The sequence below is a fragment of the Akebia trifoliata genome, unplaced genomic scaffold, assembly GCF_017979445.1.
Source record: "Akebia trifoliata isolate Shusen 1 unplaced genomic scaffold, ASM1797944v1 Contig00476_ERROPOS174545, whole genome shotgun sequence".
Lineage (NCBI taxonomy): Eukaryota > Viridiplantae > Streptophyta > Magnoliopsida > Ranunculales > Lardizabalaceae > Akebia > Akebia trifoliata.
In genome coordinates, this window is record NW_028237024.1 from 58,078 (window position 1) to 81,487 (window position 23,410).

Below are 23,410 nucleotides of genomic sequence, written 5' to 3' on the forward strand. Positions count from 1 at the left end.
TTGTCATGTGCACTAAATTAGTGAGTCGACTCACTTGTCAACTTCATAGAAAATTTCGATTTGAAATTTCCAATGCACATAAAAATCATTGAGTCGACTTGCATGCCCAATTTCATAAAAAATGAAACTTCAATGCACACAAAAATTAGTGTGTCGACTCGTTGATTTTTATTGGGAAAATAGGTTTTAATTTTTATTTTTTTATTTTTGGGTTGATTAATATTAATATTAAGGAGTTGGCCCAATAACATCAAAAATCAATAAATCAACCCGATAAATTTTAATACCCAATGAACCGGACCACTAACTTGATATTAACGAGTTGGCCCAATCAATCTATCAATAAAAATGGACGTATCCACTAATATTTTAGAAATTTAAAGGTTGTTATTAGTGCCACGTATACCCCAAAAATCAGTGAATTAATTCATATGCGCAAAAATAAAAATAAAAAACGAAATTAGGAAAAATAAAAAAATAAAAAAAAAAGATTGAGGCATAAGCAATATTCTCCTAACCTATCAATATGCAAAAGAATGAATAAACATAGAAAGGAATATGTAGAAAAATTGAATTTATTGAGAATTCTTGGATGATCATTACAAATGCCCCAATAGTGGTATTTATAGACCAACTATCCTATTACAAGAATAATCTAGAACTTCAAGAATATTCTAGAATAATAAACCAACTATCCTATTGTAGAACATTACAAGAATATTCTAGAAAGTTAAGAGTAATCAAGAATAATCAAGAAGAATATCCTATTTTCTTGATTTTATGAGATCAGATTTCTGGATTCTTCTACACTCCCCCTCAAGTTGGTGCATAGATGTCAATCATGCCCAACTTGCTTATCAAATGTTCAAAGTTAGGTCTAGCAAGCCCCTTAGTCAAGATGTCGGCTGTTTGCTGACTAGAAGGCACAAACGGCAAGCAAACAGTTCCAACTTCAATTTTTTCCTTAATGAAATGTCGATCAATCTCAATGTGCTTCGTCCTATCATGCTAGACAGGATTGTGAGCAATACTTATTGCAGCCTTATTGTCGCAGTACAGCTTCAGAGGAAGTTCCACAGTCATCTTGAGTTCTTCGAGGATTCTGTATATCCACAATACCTCATACATCCCTTGAGCCATTGCTCTAAACTCAGCCTCTGCGCTACTTCTGGCAACAACATTTTGCTTCTTGCTTCGCCAGGTAACCAAGTTTCCCCACAAAAAGGTGCAATACCCTGAAGTAGATCTCCTATCATTCACTGAACCTGCCCAATCTGCATCAGTAAATACCTCAACACTCCTTTGATTTGTCTTTTTGAAAAACAGACATTTTCCAGGAGTAGACTTTAAATATCTCAAAATTCGGTAGACCGCCTCGAGGTGTTCTTCATAAGGTGCGTGCATAAATTGACTAACAACACTGACAGAGAAGGCAATATCCGGTCGAGTATGAGATAAATAGATTAGTTTTCCAACCAATCTCTGGTATCTACCAGTATCAACAGGAACACTTCCCTCTTCCCAAAGCTTTACATTGGGATCCATGGGAGTCTCAGCCGGTCTGCAACCACTTAACCCGGTTTCCTTCAAAAGATCAAGAATATACTTTCGTTGAGAGACAACAATTCCTTTCCTTGAACGAGCAACTTCCATGCCAAGGAAATATCTTAGTGCTCCCAAATCCTTGATTTCGAATTCTAAAGCAAGGCTCTTCTTCAATCTCTCTATTTCGATCACATCATCACCTATGAGAATAATATCATCAACATAAACTATTAGCACAGCAACCTTTCCTTCATGAGAAAACTTGAAAAACAAGGTATGATCAGCTTGTCCTTGAGAATATCCTTGTTTTTTGACAGACTGTGTGAACTTCTCAAACCAAGCCCTTGGAGACTGTTTGAGACCATACAGGGACTTTTTTAGTTTGCATATTCTTGAGCCAAACTTCTCCTCAAAGCCCGGTGGACTATCCATGTACACTTCTTCCTCCAAGTCACCATTGAGGAAGGCATTCTTCACATCTAGTTGTTGCAAGGGCCAGTCCAGATTAGCAGCAATAGATAAAAGTACTCTCACCGTGTTTAATTTTGCAACAGGAGCAAAAGTCTCAGAATAATCAATGCCATATGTCTGGGTGAATCCCTTTGCCACCAACCTAGCCTTGTATCTTTCCACTGAACCATCAGAGTTGTACTTCACAGTGAAGACCCATTTACAACCCACAGTGGTCTTCCCAGCTGGCAATGCCTCAACACTCCAAGTATTGTTCTTCTCAAGAGCTTTCATCTCTTCAAGTACTGCTTCCTTCCACTTTGGAACCTTTAGAGCCTCCTGTACACTATTAGGAATTTCTACACTGGACAATTGAGAGGTAAAAGCAGCAAGAGATGATGACAATTTCGAGTATGATACAAATTTAGACAGTGGATGACTAGTATAAGATCTAACCCCTTTACGAAGAGTTATAGGAATGTCTAAATCAGAAGGCTTAGACTGACTGTTGGAAAGAGAAAGAATTACCTGTAACAGACTCAGATTGTTGATTCGTCCTTGGTTCAGAATCATGGTTGTGCTGTAGAGTCAATTCGTCTTTCCTTTTCTTATGATTCTTCTTCAAGTAAACAATCCCTTTCCAAGTTCGGTCACCATCCTTGAATCTATTATCATGTTGTGACATTATAGTAGGTTGTTCCTTATTTTCGGTTTCCAAAATTTGTTGTTCAGAATTCTGATTTTTAAATTGTTTTTCAAATGTAGGTCTAGACTCAGGGAAAATCACTCATAATAGGAGGATTTTCAAGGAATGAATCTTGGCCATTTACTGTAGGTGCAGAGATACTAGACTCAGATTCTTGCAAGAGAAACACATCATCTGAGAGAAAAACATTGCCCGAGTTAAATGAATCTTCCTTAAAAATCTCCCCCTGAAGATGAATATCCTTAAAATATGGTTGTTTTTCAAAAAATGTAACATCCATTGTGACAAAACATTTTTTCGATATCGGGTCAAAACATTTATAGCCTTTCTGAGTTGGGGAGTAACCAATGAAGACACATTTTATAGCTCTGGGCTCAAGTTTTCCAATTTTCGATGTTCATGAACAAAAATCGTACAACCAAATATTTTTAAAGGTAGATCAGCAGAAAGTCTAGTAGTTGGAAAATAATTTGTGAAAACTTGGAAAGGAGTTCGAAATTGTAAAACTTTGGAGGGCATTCTGTTTATTAAGTACGCAGCAGTTAAAACAGCCTCTCCCCATAGATACTTGGGAACTTTAGTTGTAAAAAGTAATGCATGAGCCACCTCCAACAGATGTTTATTTTTTCTTTCTGCAACACCATTCTGTTGGGGTGTATCGATGCAAGAACTGTGATGAATTATTCCTTTTTCAAGAAAAAAATTTTCGAAGGTCGTGTTAAAATACTATTTTCCATTATCACTCCTGAAAACTTGTATGTTAGTTTAAAATTAAGTCTACACCATATTGTAAAAATTTTTAAAAACGCGTTCGGCCTCTGATTTTTCTTTCAATAAATACACCCAGCAGAGTCGAGTATGATCATCCGTAAATGTGATGAACCATCTCTTGCTAGAAGGTGTACTTATCTTATTAGGACCCCAAACATCACTGTGAATAATAGTGAAAGGTTTTGATGGTTTATATGGTTGTGAAGGAAAAGATGTACGGTGGTGTTTTGCAAATTCACATATTTCACAATGAAACATAGATGGATCTTTATTGCCAAACAACTTAGGAAATAAATGTTTTTAAATATTTGAAACTTGGATGACCTAATCTTAAATGCCATAACATAATATTATTATTGAAAACAGAAATAGATTCAAAGCAGGAACTTATTTGTTGAGATTGTCGCCTCGATTCAGATCCATCATCAAGGAAGTAGAGTCCTCCACTCTGTTTAGCACTGCCAATCATCCTCCTCGAGGTCAAATCCTGGAACACACAATGAGTTGGGAAAAAATTAGTTTGACAATTTTGATCACGGGCTAGCTTGCTGACAGACAAAAGATTACAGGAAAGTTTGGGAACGTGAAGAACATCGTGAAGAGTGAGTGATGGAGATACTATAATAGAACATTTTCCTGCAATGGCTGAAAGAGAGCCATCTGCAATCTTAATTTTTTGATTACCTGCACAAGGATTATACGAAGAAAAAAGATTTGACAATCCTGTCATATGATCGGTTGCACCTGAATCGATGATCCAGGTGCGATCAGGGTTGACACCAATGAGAGTTGTTTTCAGGTAATTACCTTTTTTGAGCCAAAGAACAAGTAGGATTTTTCTGAGACTCGAGAATCTTGTACAGTTGGTCTATCTGCTCCTTGGTGAAAGGAAACGAATTTGAAGAAGACTGCTGCTCTTGATCCGAGACACTGGCCTGAAGTGCACACCCCGCTCCACTAGACTTCTTCTTCCAGTTTTGAGGCTTGCCATGAATTTTCCAACAGGTTTCCCGTGTGTGCCACGGACGTTTGCAGTGATCGCACCACGGCCGTTCAGAACGCTTACCATCCTTCTTCACCTCCTCCTGAAAATCTCGAGTTACAAGGGCAGAACTTTCTACTTCCGAGTTAGTAGTACTAGGAACCGATTTGTTGTTAAGCATCACACTCTGTCGTGCTTCTTCTCTCCGAACATCTGAGAAGACCTCACGAATTGTTGGCAGAGGAGTTTTCCCTAAAATTTGGCCCCGCACCTCGTCTAATTCTTTGTTAAGTCCTGCTAAGAACATAAATACACGATCATTCTCCTGTCGTTTCATGAACCGAACATTATCATTCGCACACTCCCAGACATCATCATAACAGAGGTCTAACTCCTGCCACAATGTCATCAACTCGTTGTAGTAGGAGGTTACATCTCGATCACCCTGTTTCGCGTGCCAAAGTTTGGATTTTAAACCAAAAATCTGCGAAGAATTTTCTAGATCGGAATACGTATCCCTGACTGCTTCCCAAACATCTTTGGCCGTCGGCAGGAACATGAAGGGCTTGCCAATTGCGGGTTCCATTGAGTTCACTAACCACGCAATAATCAAAGAATTTTCTGATTTCCAGGTCTTGAGAGTCGAATCTACATCGCCAGGTTTTGTCACTTCTCCTGTCAGATATCCAAGCTTCCCCTTGCCTTCCAAAATCAAACGAACGATTTGCGACCATTCCGTGTAGTTTTTTCCATTTAGACGGTGGATATTTAATTGGAACGAATTCGTGGACCCTTCTGAACCACTAAATGAGATGGAGGAGTTCAGGTTCGGACTTGTGGTGCTTTCCCCTGACACCACTGAGTCCTTACTAGTCGCACCGGTTAAAGCCGTCTTCCACGGATTTTGACCCGCCATAGGTAATCCCTAGATCAGAACCTAGTGCTCTGATACCATGTAGAAAAATTGAATTTATTGAGAATTCTTGGATGATCATTACAAATGCCCCAATAGTGGTATTTATAGACCAACTATCCTATTACAAGAATAATCTAGAACTTCAAGAATATTCTAGAATAATAAACCAACTATCCTATTGTAGAACATTACAAGAATATTCTAGAAAGTTAAGAGTAATCAAGAATAATCAAGAAGAATATCCTATTTTCTTGATTCTATGAGATCAGATTTCCGGATTCTTCTATAGAATACATAAAAATTATCTTAATCTTATTGACATAAAAAAAAATGAAATCGTATTGATATGCAAAGTAAAAAAATATCCTCATAATCCTACCGATATAAAAATGCCAAAATACATGAAAATGACCTCTAATTCTATTGATATGCAAGAACGAACAAAAATATGAAAAAAAAAACATAAAGAAAAACTCCAACTAATCTCATTGATATGCAAGTATAAGAAACACACCAAAAAAATAATAATAATAATTTTAATCTTACTAGTGTGCACAAGCAAACAAGAAAAATAAAAAAATAAAAACTTATTTACCTACTGATTTCGAGAGTGATGGGTTGGTTCCTTCAGGTACGATCCCAATAGCTTGTGAGTACTCGTTGAGGAAGACGAAGGCAGCAAAGAGGACGGCAATGAACCTTGTGGTAGTAGCAAACTAATAAGGAGTGTGGCTGTGTCGTTGGTTTGTAGGAGATACGAAAACAGAGAGGCTAGGAGATGTATAGGATGTTATAGGGGTGGGGTTACTGTAGGACAGAACGTGAGAGAGAGAGAGAGAGAGAAGAGGGCTTAGAGAGGTTGGCTGGAAAAACGTTAGGGTAGCAATGGAGATGAGTGTTGCAGCAAAGTTGGAGAAGAAGGAAGAGGCTAGGGTTTGATGTAACAAACAATATAGAAGAAGAAGAAGGTTGAGTGTGATGTAGGCAATGAAGATGATGGTTATGGAGGCAGTATAGGGGCCTGCTATAAAACGTGAAGGAGAAGTTGCAGTGGAAGAGGTTTAATGGTAGAGACGTTGGCTGTTGGAGAGGAGTTTAATGGCAGAAACGTTGGTTATTAGAGATGAAAGAGAGTGGTTGGAAAAATGTTGGGGCAGCAATGAACAGAGAAGAAAAGGGGTTGGTTTATGGTTGGTGTAAAAAAATCAGAAAACGAGAGGAGGTGCATTACAGTTTTTTTTTTTTTTTTTTTTTTGGGGGGGGGGGGGGGGGGGAAGAAGATGATCACATTTTTTTTTAATCTCTTTGGAAGGTAGTCAAAAACGTCTTTCCTTTTTCTTCAATGGTTGCTGATTTTTTTAATGGTGAAGAAAGTGAGATTTTAGGGAGACTTGAGAAGAAGATGTGGATGTTTTAATGGTGAAGAGGAAGAAGGTTACAGGTCTAATCGAAGAAGAAGATGGAGCAATTTTTTTTTTTTTTATAATGGAAGGCAGCCCAAAACATGTGTCCCTTAATGGTTGCTTGATCTTTTCTTTTATGGTGGTTCCACAATAGAATGCGAGAGAGGGACAGAGGGGAGAGATGAGAGAGAGGACGTGTGGTTATGGAGAGGTTGGGGATGTTGGAGGGAAAAGGAGTTGGGCACTAAAGAGAAAAACATGGTTCTTCCAACGTTTTTTTTTTTATTTTTCTTTTGGATTAGTTTTTTTGATGTGTGGATTCTTTAATTGACCAAGTTTTTTTATTTTTGTACACATTGGAATGCATGAACAACTTAGTTAGGAGCTTAAATAAAATTTAAACAAGTAAAATCCTAAAAAAAATAATAGCTAAAAAAATAAAAAGGAAAAAATTACTTTAAAAAAATTGTTAAATTTTAAATTAATTTATTAAAAAAATATTAATTTCTATTAACCCTCTTAATCTTAGTAAAGAAAATTGAGATTATGCGAGAGATGTCTGTCAGCCGTTTCAAATGGACGGAGCTTGACCGTAACGGTAATTAACACGTCAAATAAACAGCTGTACGATTTTGAAATCCCGCTTCTTCTCTATAAAACCGAGACGTCACCCACCACATCAGAGCGCACGCTCTCTCTCTCTCTCCTTCTCATTTGTTGGCAGAGAAGAAACCCTTGAGTCTCAACGTCTCTCTCTCTCTCTCATTTGTTGGCAGAGAAGAAACCCTTGAGTCTCAACGGGAGACACCAGCGTCTCCTCAAAGGATTTCGTCTCAAAACCTCTAGGTATTCATCTTTTCGTCTCTCTTCCTCTCTCTATGATTCTCTCTTTGATTCTTAATTGTTTTCTTTTTCATCAATATTCCTTAGCCAAAGAGAAACCTATCTAGGTCAAATTACATGGTAGCTATCACCTCTGTAAAATCTCATCCAGAGACGACGACACTGAGAAGAATCAAATCGGATTCAATGAACTAAAATTTTCTGGAATTACGGACCTGCGAAGATTAGGGATATTCTTGACCATTTGACTTCCAAATTGGAGTATTTGTCAATCGAGAAGAATAGGCCTGGGTTTACTTTCTCTCTGAACTCTCTAATCTGGGTTGGATCAAGAAGTCACTCTAGGTTTGATTTAGAATCACTGCTTTCATCTGGCTGGAGCTACAGAGAGGGTTTGATTCTTCCACTTACATCTTTGTTTGAATAAATTAATGAACTATGGTGTAAAACTTTAAATTTTGATTTGCTTGGTGTGGTACTAAAAAAAAAAAAGAGAAAACCAACAGTAGGACTACAATTAGGCTAGTTTTCTATCAATCTCCCACACATTTTTTTGTTGCTGCATCTATCTCAGGTCATTGAATTTGTGTTTCTTATGTATCCTACTGTGTTTTGTTTTTATTTTATATTTTGTTTTTGAATCGGATAGAAATCTTCAATTTACTGTATATAACCCTAACTGTAATGCAAACTTAGTGTAGCTCATTCTTATTCCTATTCTAACCTTTATCTCCACTTTCTCCTTAGAAGAACCCTTATTCAAAATCTGATTTTTTTTCAGAACCATAATTAGAAATTAGGATTTTCACTAACCCACATTTGATTTTCTATTTTTAACCCATTTACCTAAAATTGAACTAATTGGATTGGAAATTCCCACGATGTTCTTCTCTATTATAAGTCTCTACCTAACGCATACATTTACAATAGAGAAGAGAGTTGTTGGTCAGTTGGGACTCTTGTTCAGTTTAAGTTGCAGAGAAGATTGATTTGAGTTTTCAGGATAGGGCTAGGGCATTAGAAGTCACATTCCTCTCTCTCTCTCTCTGATTTTATAATTTGAGTGATTGGGGAAGGTTATTGGGACTGACAGCATGCTACCTATTGTTTGCTCCAACCTTGATGTAGAACAATGGTGCATCTCTCTTAGGCCATTGAATTTGAAAAAATCTACATGTTGCTAACCAGATTGAGCCATATTTATACAACACATGCACACCAACTAGTTTTTGTGTAAAGTATTTTTATGTAGGTTAACAAGTAATTTGTTTTCCTATTTCACAATTGTCTTAAAAACTTAAATGTTTCAAACCAAATAGGACAATATAATAGTAAATATATAACACATACGTAAGTCCACTTAAAACTTAAGTATCATAATTTAATTAGAAAAATCACATTCATTTATAATATATTGTAGTATACCTCTTCAATTATCTACTCTATTTTTTCTGCATTCATTTCATTCGTCATATGGTTCCTAATCATACATACATTTTTGTTTACTTATTGTTTTTGAAATACAATTTTCTTGATTCTTTTTGAAATTATAAAATTAATTTGAAATCTTCTTATGTGACTTGCATTTTAGGAACCCTATATGTATTGATCATCCCTTCATCGTAATTATGTTATGAGAATTTAGAGCAGTTGAGCCTATAGTATGGGTTAGATATCTTTGAATCTCAATAGGTAGTCTCTTTACTACTCTTCAACTAGAGGGTGATCCAATTGGTTAGTCTTTGATGATCATGATCTTAGACCAATTTTTCTTAACCATGTTTTGTGGAACAAATTTAACATATTCCGCTGAATACAATTAAACTTAAAATTTTAAATATTAAAAATTTCCTCTGTCTATTACTAGCAAGGATTAGATTGTGGCCATGTTGCAGTTTTTATCACTATGTGATCTTACATGTATCCTTTGATTGAGCTTCCTTAGTTATTTCCTTATGGGTTGAGATGTAGTAAAAATGACTGTTTATAATTAGTGTGAAAGCCGCCATTGGTATGTGCCCTTGGAAAAGGCTGCCTAATTGTCAACTTTGGGTTGAAAAATGATGATACCTGAAGTTCAGAAGTGTGACAGCCACCACATTGCAAAGGGACTAAAAAAGCTTATCCCCTGAAAATCTCAATGCAAAATCATAAAAAAGAGGATGAGAGACAAAAGTGAAAAGAAATGAAGCCCAAAAAGAAAAGAAAAAAAGTGATACATTAGTGTGAAAGCCGCCATTGGTATGTGCCATTGGAAAAGGCTGCCTAATAGTAAACCCTGGGTTGAAAAATGATGATACCCTGAAGTTCAAAAGTGTGAAAGCATAAAGGCTAAAAAGCTCATCCTCTGAAAATCTTAATGCAAAATCATAAAAAGGGGGATAAGAAAAAAAAAAAAAAAACACACGAGTGGTGGAGTAGTGGTTGAGCGACTTGGGTTTGCTCCCCAAAGTCGGGAGATTGAGTCTCCCCACTCGCGATTTTATTCGATAAAATAAAGATGAATCACTCGTGGTGGAGCAGTGGTTGAGCGAACTGGGTTTGCTCCCCAGGGTCGTGAGATTGAGTCTCCCCCATTGGCGATTTTACTTTATAAATTAAAACAAACCACCCGAGTGGTGGAGCAGTGGTTGAGCGGCCTGGGTTTGCTCCCCAGGGTCGTGAGATTGAGTCTTCCTACCCGTGATTTATTCGATACACATGTTTGTGGTGGCATGGTGTATCTAAAAGGATTACTCCTACTATCAATGGGGTTGGCTGTTGCGTCAAAAAAAGAAATAAAAAAGTACATCTCCCTTGGGCAATGGCTAGGTTTGACATTTCACTAGGTTGCATTTAGTTTCCATAGTGATCGAACTGCATGTTGGCCTAAAATCTGAACCTAGTCTAGAATAGTCCAGTTCATTATTTCACTCAGTGACAACAAATGTTGAATATTCTTCTAATAGATGAGTAGTAAAAGTGTCTGTCTCAATTATTCATTGACTATAAGACATTCACTGTTGACTTTACTGTCTCTTTTGCCTCTGTTTACTATCCATACTCATAAGGGGTTTAAGTATTGCATATCATTTGTGTGGGTTTCATTGATAAGGGGGAAGATGTTATATTGAATTAGTCATTAAAAGAAAGTCCGTTTGGCTTAGTTTGTCCTGCTTTGGTTTGAAATATTTTTTGGTGACGATCCAAATACTTCCATATCAACTTAGGTCCCCCTTCGAACTTTTTCCTAGTACTCTTCTACTATAATAATGTCACTCGGTTCTTTCTTGCAATGTTGTTCACATTGATTATTTCACTTTGGATTTTTATTTTAAATATTACTTATGTTTTTTTTTTCTTACTCCAATGTAGTTTTACCTATTGAGGTCTCAATTATTTACTATACTGAACATCTTGTTATATGTTATTCCCAATTGTTTTTCTCTCTTCTTCTAAGGGTATGTACTGCAGCTGAATTCTTTTTGTTTTTGGTGTTCTATCTGTGTTTCAATTTTCCCTAGAGCCCAATTTCATTTGCTAACTACTAATGCTATACCTATCAAACAAAAAAATAATCTTTGTTTTTGTTTAACTAGGTCTTCTTAACTGTTAAATTTTAAAGTGAATTTTCTAGAAATCTTATTTTTATTTTCTTATTTTATTTTGTGGGATGTAGTGAGGATATTTATGTAATTTTGTATGGGCACCACTTCTCGTGTTGTTCATACCATGTCACTTTGTCATGTGGATCGGCATGTGCATGGTGGAGCATGAAGTAATATTAGGGGCGGAGTATAATGTTGCATCTCTTATCGCACAAGAATGTGTGGCAAATTCGTTTTCCATGTTGAACCCTCTTGAACAAGCAGTCTCACATGCTATAAATTTCCTCCACCACCTATATGTACATGTAGGGAATCCCATTCACCACCAAGTCCTTGAAATAGCCCTTGAGAAAAGAGAAAGTGAGTAAGAAACCATCAACACTCCAAATTTCATACCTTGTGCAAGTGGAGATCTCATTTCCAACTTGTAAAATTTCCTTAAATTAAATTAATATTTTTCCTTTTCATCCTTTTAATTGTTCTTCTTCTTGGTTGTGAGTCTTGGGCTAGAACTATTTGAGAAGCAGAGTTCTAGAATTTTGGATTTCATCTTTCTTCACATTAACTACATAGCCATTGAGTTGTTGAAGAATTACAATTGACTAAGGTACTTCTAGGTTTTTAGGAATGCTCAATTACCAACCTTCACGGTTTTGTATTTTAGATGTGACGTTGTCCACAAATGGTGGAACCAAAAAGTTGTGTTACTATTTATCCATTGGTCGTTTGTCTTTAATGTTGAACTTTCTTCTAATAAATGAAGGTATGATGTGGTAAAACCATACATGAAATAGTGCCTTCTTTTGGTATTCATGAACTACAATGAATTGTCTAAAATATGTTTCATGGTTAGAGCTATTTTTAAATAAGCATAACTATTTTAATTGAATTGTAAAAATATTATGCCTCTTTTGTATCAGAACGCAAACCGTCCACCCACCCATCGACCAACACACACATACAAACAAAGACCCCCCCCCCCCAACCCAACACACACTCACACAAACACATCCTCTTTTAGGAAAATGACTCTCATAAGATCTTCTCCCTTAAATTTGTTGGATACTCTATGCTTCTTTTGGGGACATTTGGTCTACCACTTGATGGTTAAAAGTGCAACTTCATATCAGCCAAGAAGTTGTTCACAATAGCTATTATTCAACTACTAAGAACATATTTAACTTGTAGATTAACCAAACATTGGCTGAAGTAAACTTTCAGATCCTGATCCACATGGCTGCACTCACCATTGAAAGGTATATATGTCTTATAACTTTGTTCTTTCTATTAATTTGTAATTTTTGTTTTCACCTCTCTAAACTCTTTGATGATTAATATTTGGGTCTTGTGGCAGAAGCTTAGATGATGGTTAGTATCATATCCTATCCTATCCTGCTAGTATCCATCCAGAGAGGAATCGAGTGATCGATTTTGTATCAGGTTCTAAGCCTGTGGTTCCTAATCGATGTGGAAATGGTGAGATGCAACTCCTTCCCTTGTTTCATTACTCCTACCTATCAGAGTCAGATAGATAGGTTGGTTTCTAATTTCTTTTATTTACTTCCTTATTGATCAGAGTCAGACTGCTATATTTGGTACATCATGGTCAAGGAGTCGAGTAGCTTTTAGAAGAACAGAAAGTGAGGAATGGTGGTGTGATGAGGAATCTGATGGGCATTTGGATAAGTTCATTTGGAGGGAGGACTCAGAATTTCATGAGGTTGGAGGATGATCTTTAAAGAAAACAGGGAGATTACAGGTATCTGCAATAAAATAATAGACCTATTTCTTTGTTGTTTTATCAAATACTTAATAATTAGTTTCTACCTTGAGAATTATTAGTCTATGATCAATGAATTGAAAATTGAATTATGAATGCATCTCATATATTTAAAGCCATTTACTATAACCTATTTAGTCTTATAACATACAAAAAAAGGAAGCTATGTTACCTAGATCTGTATTTTACTATGATGTTGTGCTAGCTAACTTTTCCAGTTGAACTAAAAGTCCTAAAGGAAATGATTAAAAAATCCGAATAGGGAGAAACTCAAGGGAGTAAATCAGAAAAAGCTAGTCTTGAAAGAATAGACATTTTGATTTGGTGGGAGAAAAAGTCATGATCACTTACAAAAGGACTAATTACAATTCTAAATAAATGTGTGTATATATATATATAGTTGGGTTCCGTGTACACATATATCTACAATGTGTTTTGTCCTATGTGGCTAAAAGTTTCGGATTGAGCTGATTTTTGGTGAGGATGATCTCTATGATGAGGAGATCATCCTCACCCAAAATCAGCTCAATCCAAAAATTTTAATCTCGTCAAAAGTGATTTACAAAAAATGGACAGTCCACAATTCTTCAACTCATAAATACGGGGTTAAAAGTTTTAGAATTAGCTGATTTTTGGTGGGGATGATCTTCTCGTCATAGAGATCATCCTCACCAAAAATCAGTTCAATCCAAAACTTTTAGCCCACATAAGGCAAAACACATTGTAGATATATGAGTAGATATGTGTGTACATGGATCATAATCCTATCTATCTATCTATCTATATATGTTTTTTTTGCTTATCGTAGGTATCCCCCCACCCTTCGGGTGAGACTAATCCCGTGGTCACATGCACCACTCCCTCGGAAAGTCATACATGCAACTAGTTGAGTTGAGGGTGAACGGGACCCTGAAGGGGGTGGCCCCAAGGAATTCATTGCTTCGTGCGGTTTTGAATACTTGACCTACCCTTCTTGAGGAGTTTGTCTAGGCTAGATTTTCCACTAGGCCAACCCTTGGGGTTAGAATAAATGTAAATTGGTTTGAGGAGAAATGGTGCATATATAACAAATAACATGCATCAAAAGGATCGGATGGTGAGAAAGGGAAGAATGCTTCATGTAGGGTCACTCTCTCAAAGATAGCAACAATATACAATCATTTATAAAAATCAAGCATAGACATGAGTGAGATCCATGACACTTGAAAACTTGGAAAGAATAACATCAAAATTGAATAAGAATCACAAAAAGGATAGGATTTGCGAACTTTACATTACTTTAAATTTCATATTCACTTTCTTGAATGGCTTTGAACAATATTTTTGAGTTTTGGGATCGAAAATGAAATAATTGAGTTTACCTTTTCAATAAGTTTGAAATTTGGTAGATGTGATCGATATTATTTTTGTCTAGGTCTCCAACTAAAGGATTAAATTTCATATTCACTTTCTTGAATGACTTTTAACAACATTTTTTAGTTTTGGGATTGAAAATGAAATAATTGAGTTTACTTTTTCAAAAAGTTTGAAATTTGGAAGATGTATTTTTTTGTGGACCTTTTAAAGAAAAGATTCATTTGTTATATGTAGTGAGGTTATTATCTTTGATTTGTACTTTGATGGTAGTGAAGATTACAGAGTGAGGTGCATAGAACGAGATTCGATTGTGATATTTTGATGGTTTTGATTAAGTGTTATATGATGACAGCCCTTAGGGCTAAATATTTCAGATTCTATTTGTTTAATGTTCTTATAAATCTATTATTGAATTCTAGGATTGGAAATGGAATGATTTTGAGTTTCTAGTTAAATAAATCCCATTGAAGTTAGATGATGCAACCGATATTGTTTGTCAAAATATTATTCCAAAGGACTGGGATTAAAATTTGGTGAAATATTTTTGTGCTTGGTGAAGAGTAATTTCATGTGGCCTTTTAGAAAAAGGATTTCTGTGATAAATGGAATAAGTTATGGTTGTTATCTATGTCTTGATGTGATGATAGTGATATTATGGAGTCAGATCAAATTGTGGTGTCTTGATGGTTTAGATTGTATAAATTAAATGAATACTATTGTAGTCCTTGCATTGATGATGGTGAGATCATTTGTGGTGTCTCTGGTAAATAGATTTCTATGGCCTATGTTACTTGGAGTGAATATGGTTATAATCTATAAGGCTAAGATTAAATTGTGGTGCTCAAAGGGTTCAGATTGTGTGATATTACTAGTGAAAGTCCCTATATCCTTAACAAATACACAATCTCAACAGTTAAAATGCAAAATCCAACAATCGGGTGTGATTTATCCTCAAGATTCATGTTTTATCTTGACCATTGGATTTGTTTATTTTAAAGAAAAGGGATTGTGTTTGTGGTTTTGATTTTGGTTTCTTTAATTGTATATGGCATTTTATTTTGTAGTTTTTCCTGTGTTTGTAACTTAATTCTTTTTTGCTTGTGTTTAGGAGGTGTTGCCGACCCTTTTGTGATGTTGTGTAGGGCTTTGCTATGAAAAGTCGAAGTAACAATTTCGACATTTGTCATTCCCACAGTACTTCTTGTGCACTAGGTATTTTTTCCACTCAAGTTGTTCATCACTAATATTAAGAACTCAAGTTGATATTCCTCTCTAATCATATTTTTTCGTGACTTTATGGATTCAGTCGTCGTCGCCGTCTTCGTCTTCTCCTTCTCCTTGCAATCTTCGAATCAAACTCAAGTGAGGGTTTTATCTTTTTAGGTTTTATATTTTTTCTAAGTTAAAAAAATTGTTCAAAGAGAGATCTATCATTCTATTTTCCACCTTTGAGAGAGAGAGAGAGAACACAAACCCTAACACCATGGATGGATCCTGGAGAAATCGTGGGTCTTTGATCTTGTGTGCAGTCATTCTCTATGGTAAATCTTGTTGTTTTCTCAAATCTTATAGATCTATCTTGATTAGTAATGGTTTTGAGTATCAATTTCCTCATATTCGATCTATTTATATTTCTTCCTTGTTTTTCTTTGATGATAAAAGTTCTTCTTAGGTCAAATGATTGTGATAATAGGATTTTGATCTTTTGTGAGTAGATTATAATAGGTTTAGACCATTTTTGAACTGTGTTAATATAGAGTTCATAGGAGCTCTCTTTGTGTTAAATTAGAACAGAGATCCATTATATAAAAATTTGATTATTTTAAGGTTTCTTTTGAACTCCCTTTCTCTTGTAATTTATATTGTTTTGGAATAATGTAGGTTGGATGGATTTGTACTATATGAATCCATACAGTTAATATATGATATTCTTAGGTTGAAAGGTTATTTGATAAATGGATTGTACTGTATGGCAACATAGGTTGGAAATTTAGTTTAGTGGAACAGAGAGTGCATTTGATGAGTTTTGGGAGAGGTTTTGGAGAGATTGTAATAGAAAGATTGATGGATTTGGTGTTCTTGAGTTTGGGTTGGGGATTGATTTGAGTTCCATTTCATGACTTCAAAGCCAAGCTCTTATTGCAATTAAAAAATTCTGAAGAACCAAACATGTTTGTATGACTTTTTCTGTTTCAGGTTATATGTTCGGTTCTCCAAATTATAAATCAAATAATCAAAGGTAACACATTTCCGGGAAAATGCTTGTCTTGTAGGCCTGGTAAGTACACCGTCTATCACTTAGGCTTGTCTTGTAGGCCTAGTAATACTGGAACTTCATCTTTTCCTACATGTGGCATTGCTTTGTTGGAGTTGGATGGCTACTAACAAAAATGGATTCATTTGATCGGTTGATCCAAAACATCCAAACTTTTTTATTTTTAAGAACTCTTTTGAGATTCCAAAAGAACGTGAAGGCCACATAAGTTCTAAAATTAGATCCATTTTTAGATAAGACCTTCTTGATAGGACCCTACCTCTACCTATTCACCTTGTGCACTGTGCTCGTGGGTTTGGACTTTTGAGGAGGTCATTCAGATGTATGGTTATCCTCATCCACCTCATCCTCAGTAACTGGACTTTTCTTTTTCTTTTTCTTCAGTGCATTTTGGAATTGGAACATGCTTATAAATGTTTTCGTTGTAAATTAATTACAGATTCCTCTTGTGATGAGCTTTGCGGTACCTGATCGTCCCTGTGAAGTTCGTATGCAAGCAGCTTGTTTCTTGCAACAGCTTTGTCAGTTGAGGTTTATATTTTTTTTTCCCTATGTATTTCCTGGTCTTGTAGCTTGTGTCTCCATAAATTAGCTATGTTGGAAATTATGGAAGCTTCTTCTTCTGTCCAGCTCCTTAACACTGCAAATGTTCATTGCTTGCTAGGAAATACTTGTTGTGGTTGATTTTCTAGAGGTTGATTATGCAAAATACAGGTTTGTACTGCACTCGTACCATATTATGTGCAATTTTATGTTGAAAAATACATGGAAAGTTGATACACTTGATCTCCAAGATGATGATGCTATGATTTGCATGTGGCACATACTGGCGATCCGAGCCCTGTCGTTCAAATTTTCTTAGAAGGTTTCCTTTTTTGGGAATAGATGCATTTAGGCTTTATAGACCTTTTCTTGATTGTCTGTGTATTGGATGATTGGGATTGCCTTCAAAATATGATTGTCTTTGGTGGGAGTTATTGGACCAATGGTAGGTCTCGAGTTATATTCTACTAGTAATAGGATATCTACTGATAAGCCTCCAAAACAAATGGAACTTGCATCAAATGGATTCCCTAATACACTAGTTTCTCAGCAAGATCAAGTTCGACCTCTTCTTAGCTTGTTAGACAAGGAACCTCCTTCTCATCATTTCGCTGGTCATCTTGACTATGTGCGCCACTTCTCTGGATTGGAGAGGCATGAAAGTATACTGCCTCTGCTACATGCATCTGAAGAAAGGAAAATAAATGGTGAACTAAATTTCTTGATGGCAGAATTTGCAGGTGATCAGTTTTGTGTCTCTCTTCTCTGGCCACTTTGTAGTGTTGTTACAAAAATGTTAATACAAAGCTATATATATATATATATATATATATATATATATATATATATACAACTTCAAGTTTGTACATTTTAACTTCATCACTTTGCTGATAAGATGATATTGAAGCCATTGTTTAAAAAGCATCCCTTGAGGTGCCTTTGCAATGAATTGAGGTGAGACAAATGGGTTGTGTCTAGAGGCTCAAATCTCGACTGAAATATGTTACGCTTTTGCCTCAACAGGTTGATATGTAAGCCTCTAGGCACGTTGATGCTTAAGCCTTGACTCTATACTATAAAATGGGTAGTTGTTTTCTTTATCTTTTTCTTTTCCCATCTTACCCTCCACAACCATGTTTAAAATGAAAATTTAGATCAAATTATAACAAGTAAATTTTTTTTTATAAGTAAATTATAAAGAGTAATAGAAAGTTATATGTATTTTTTTTTCAGTTAAACAGAAATAACTTGTCAGGGATGCCATGTTATCATTGGGACTTGGGAGAACCCACCTTAGAGAAGAACATGGGATGGCATTTTATAGAAGAGTTCAGTTAAGAGGGTGAGGTGGCATAGTGTGGAGTGAAGATGAATGTATAGTGTGTCAAATGTGTAGAGAGAAAACTGTGGTTTGAGAGCATCAGTTTTATCATCATCAGCAAAGCCTTAAATCAAAAGTTTGAGCACCATCTATAATATATATATATATATATATATATATATATATATATATATATATATATATATATTCGTGAGTTGATAGTATAGGCAAAATCTGGACAATGAGCCAACTTGGTGAGTTTGCTTGATACGTTGTATAGATTATACATTTATTCTTTTAACTGTTTACTGCTGATGATGTCTACATATAAGATTGTCTATCATCGAGTTAAATCATGAAATATAAGATTGCTAATTTTCTTGTTTGCTTTTTATTTATATGGTTTGTTCATTTTTAAATTTTATTTATGGTTTTTATGCAATTTTTTTGTTTATATTTTATTTCCCTTGAAAGATCAAAGCATTGCTTCCCTTCATAATGGAAAACCACCTCAGATACACCTCGTGCAATTAAAACATTGAATGACATGATACGTTCTAACCTTAAAATCTTAACCTGTTGTTGGGGGATGAGGATAACTCCCTTCAGATCTAAGTCTAACCATGGTACTATTAATATACTGGTAACATAATATTCTTGATGAGTATTTTAGAAATGCTCTTCCTTTTTAAGGTGTTTAGAGGAGTGTTTTTTGAAGACTAAGATGGGATAGGGTATGTAATCTGGAGTAAGCTGTGTTGGGCTTGTTCTTTTTTCGTAGGATCTTTTTTGCTGTTTTTCTGTTTTTGGGCTGGATATCTCATCCTCCCTTTTGGACATTCTCTTTTTCTTCTAATAAATTCTGTTCACCTATCAAGAAAAGAAATGTTCTTCTTTTTTTGGATCATTTTTCTTATATGCTATTCCTTGGTTGTTCAAGGTGTTGTATAAAAGAGAAATTATCCTTTAAAATCAGGTGGGCTTTTTGTTGCCACATCATATATTCATTTGATAGAATGTTGCTAAACCAATCATTCATGCTTTTGCAAAGGTTTTGGGACGTGGAAGAGAAAATGGAAATCTTGACTCTATGCCTAGAATTTTGCATAAGATAGCAAATAAGAAGATGGGATTACTGATATCTCTTGAGAGAGCTGCTTCAACATCGGGTGTTGCATCTCAGACAGCTTCGGGTGTGCTATCTGGTTTAGGTGTCCTAAATGCTAGACCAGGAGGTGCGACATCTTCCGGGTTACTTTCCCATATCAACATTCAACGCTGATGTGGCTAGGGATTATCCTGAAAGGTGGCAGAACTTTTGCTTGAATTTGCCCACGTAGACACAACTGTCAAGTCTTTCATGTGTACCCAAAGTTTGCTTAGTCGTCTTTTTCAGATGTTCCATAGGGTTGAACCTCCTATACTTTTGAAGGTTTGTATGGAAATTCACTGATATTATAAAGGTTCAGCGTCTCTATATAATTCTGACTCCATATGATGTTGCTGCTTCTGTTTTCTTACAGTTGTTGAAGTGTATCAATCATTTGTCGACCGACCCAATTGCCTAGAAAATCTTCAGCGAGCAGATGCTATCAAACATTTGATCCCAAACCTCGAACTCCAAGAAGGGGCTCTTTTATCTCAAATACATCATGAAGTGAGTCTTCTTGATTTGCGCTTTGTTCCTAGCCCAAAGATGATCAGGGAATAAATATACTACCTGCAACATTTCCAGTTTGTGTTTGTATGTGTGCTTTTCAAAGCTATTTTTTTAATATATAAAGTTAAAATATTTTGAAAAACCTGACTTATTGGAAATAGGTAAGCTATCCTGAAACATACCATTGGCATTTATTGTTCTTTAATTGAATTATGAATGTTGAATTGGAATGAGAGACTATAATATAAAAGAAGTTTGGCTAAGATGCCAAGGTGGAAAAAGGCATATGCAATATCATCACTTCATTTTTGAGAGGTTGTTTTGACTTAAGCTGAGAAAAGTTTGTGTCAATGACCCACCCATTTTAGGATGTTGTCTGACTAAATAAATTCTATTGTTGAAGGTTCTCAATGCACTCTTCAACCTATGCAAGATGAACAAAGGAGACGAGCAAGCTGCTGAAAACGGGATTATTCCACACTTGATGCATTTCATCATGTCAGATTCACCCTTGAAACAATACGCTTTACCTCTACTCTGCGATATGGTCCATGCATCCCGTAATTCAAGGGAGCATCTAAGGGCCCATGGTGGGCTGGATGTGTACTTGAAGTTACTGGATGATGAGCTGTGGTCAGTGACTACATTAGATTCTATTGCAGTTTGCTTGGCACATGATAATGAAAGCAGGAAAGTAGAACAAGCGTTACTGAAGAAGGAAGCAGTTCACAAATTGGTGAAGTTAGGCTGTCCAGAACAACATTTTGTTCACATATTGGAGCCATTCTTTAAAATTATCATGTAAGTTACCTACCTATCATTTCTCTTTTTTTTTTTTTTCTTTTTCTCTCGTCTCTATCTGTTGAGCATGTCTCATTTTTCATTTAAAAATATTCAATTGAGTTGACTGTCGGAATGGTTTACCAACAGCATAGTGGAACATGCAATGCAGAAGCAGAGAAAGGGTGTGGGAGTAACCACTTTTCTCTTTTCTGATAAGTAAAATTTATCAATTGCAAATAACAGCAAGAGGAATACAAAGTCAGGTGGTTGAGAAGACCGGCCTATCAAAAAACCAAAAAAACAAAAACAAAAACAAAAAAAGAAGTCAAAAGCCAAACCTCAACCCTTGTCGACTAGCATAACACCCTCTCCCCTCTTCGAACACACATTTAAGAAATCCTCGAAGAAGATTCCACTAAACTCAAGAAAGAGCTTATAAAGATAAGTTTTCCTTCCTCTGAAAAACACATCCGTCCCTCTCCTTCCACAAGCTCCAATATACAGCAAATCTTCTGCGTGGGGGCCAACCACTCAATCTCCTGTGCTAACTATGACCTGATTTTTTGATTCTATGTACTATCAATTGTCCTCTTTTGGAGTATTTGCTTCCCAAAATGAAATATATCAGATGGTAATCATCTGATTGTGTCAACTTTTGACTGGAAATATCCTAATTCCTAGGTGGGATGCATCAAATTTTGCACCCAGTGTTTTTATGTTGTAGGTTAGCCATTTTTTATGGCATACCTATGGGAAGGTCTTCTCTGTTTTGTCTTATAATTATTCGTTAATTGAATTAGTGGATATTATTAATCTTGAAATGCAGAATCTTCCCGAATAAATATGACACTAGCAGTCAATGGTTTGACACCTTTGCTCATTGCAAGACTCGACCATCAAGATGCTACAGCTTGCCTTAATCTGCTTAAACTAATAAAGGTGAGTTACCAGATTTTTTCTGTGTTGCAATTTTGTAATGTTGTATGTCACATATGTCTTATAATATTATTCGTGGCATATAAGATTCATTCGTTATAGTATAGAATCAATGGCAGAAATGCTACTGAATATGCGTGTCAATGACTTTTCAAACATTATGTGGATAAGAATGAGTTGATCTATATTATTAAAAGCGATGGTTCTCCAAAATGTCAAGAGCCCGCAGATGGTTGGAATTGTTGGTAGTAATTGCTGATGGATTTAGTGTTTCGGTATTTGGTGGAGAAGAGTTATTCTAAATAGGGAGCTGCATCCTGTGTAGAGGCTTCTTGCAACTAAGCCTTTAGATAAGATAAACTGGCAAATTTCCTTGGTTGGTTTGGGAGCAAAATTTATATTGCTGATAGTGAAAATGTGATTACTGTTTTATACAAATTTCTATTTCACCTTATATTATTGACTCAGAATCACATCCTGGTCATGAGCCCAAGAAGTTTGTGATCATCAGCAGGATGTTTAATGTTGAAATCCCATCACATGACTGACCAATGGAGGCTTAAAGCCTCCTACTGAAGTTTGTGTTTGGTTCATATTCATGATCAATGAGGCCACTAATTATGGTGGCTTTGAGCTTCCGTATATATAAATTTTCAAGCATGTGTTGTCTCACAGATTCTGACCCCATGGATCTTGGAGTGTCATTGATGCAAAGAACCAAATACTCTACTGCTTGCACCAGAAACATTTTTAATAACATGAATTGCATGCCTAGCTTCAGACCTGAAACAACATTAGTTGGCTTGCGAGCAGTGAGTTACCATATTTCCCCTCATTCCTTGAGCTTTCTCACTTTTTATTACAATAATGTCAGGCTGTCTACGAGCACCATACCGGCCAAAGCAACTCATTGTGGAGAATGATCTGCCTCATAAGCTTCAGAATCTGATTGAGGAGCGCAGAGACGGGCAGCGTTCTGGAGGCCAAGTCTTGGTGAAATAGATGGCTACTGCACTGCTTAAAGCGCTTCATATCAACACTGTTCTGTAAATTCACCTCTGCTTCTGCCTCCCTGTATATTTGTTTTATTGGAGAAGAATGTAATTAGATTTAACTATTCATTTTTTTTGTTTTGTTTATGCTCTCTCTCAATGTATACGGAACAAGATTGGGCTAAGCTGTCCAATTTTATCTGGAGTGTTGGGTCGGCTGTTCTCCCACTTTTTCAAATCTTGACTCGGTTGTGTATGATATACAATCTTATTTCTCTAAATGCAACTTTTCCTCAGATTGCTAATTTCTGACTCTTTGATATTTACCTCGACAAACGCTTTATTCTCACACACCACACATTGAAAATGAGTGCCGGAAAGAGAGGAATAACTGCATTGGAGGATTCAACCTTTTGCAATTTGTTGGTTCATTTGGAAGGAGTAGGGCTTGCTGTCGGGGTGTGTTGTCTTCTTGTAAGGATGGTCAAATTGACTGTGTTCAGAAGGTAAATCATCTACTATTTTAGACAGACATCAATTCTTTTTTGTTTTAACTTTAAT

At 35.8% G+C, this 23,410-nt stretch overlaps 1 pseudogene across 1 annotated transcript; it reads left to right on the top strand.

Moving 5' to 3' along the window:
* Positions 1–7,452: 7,452 nt before the first annotated feature.
* Positions 7,453–23,154, top strand: LOC147381456 (MAP3K epsilon protein kinase 1-like; annotated as a pseudogene). The gene is made up of 10 exons (XR_015174561.1): positions 7,453–7,619; positions 12,392–12,459; positions 12,558–12,679; positions 12,780–12,962; positions 15,448–15,551; positions 15,646–15,701; positions 19,530–19,910; positions 20,002–20,135; positions 20,542–20,939; positions 22,732–23,154. The product of XR_015174561.1 is annotated as an MAP3K epsilon protein kinase 1-like (transcript).
* Positions 23,155–23,410: the final 256 nt, after the last annotated feature.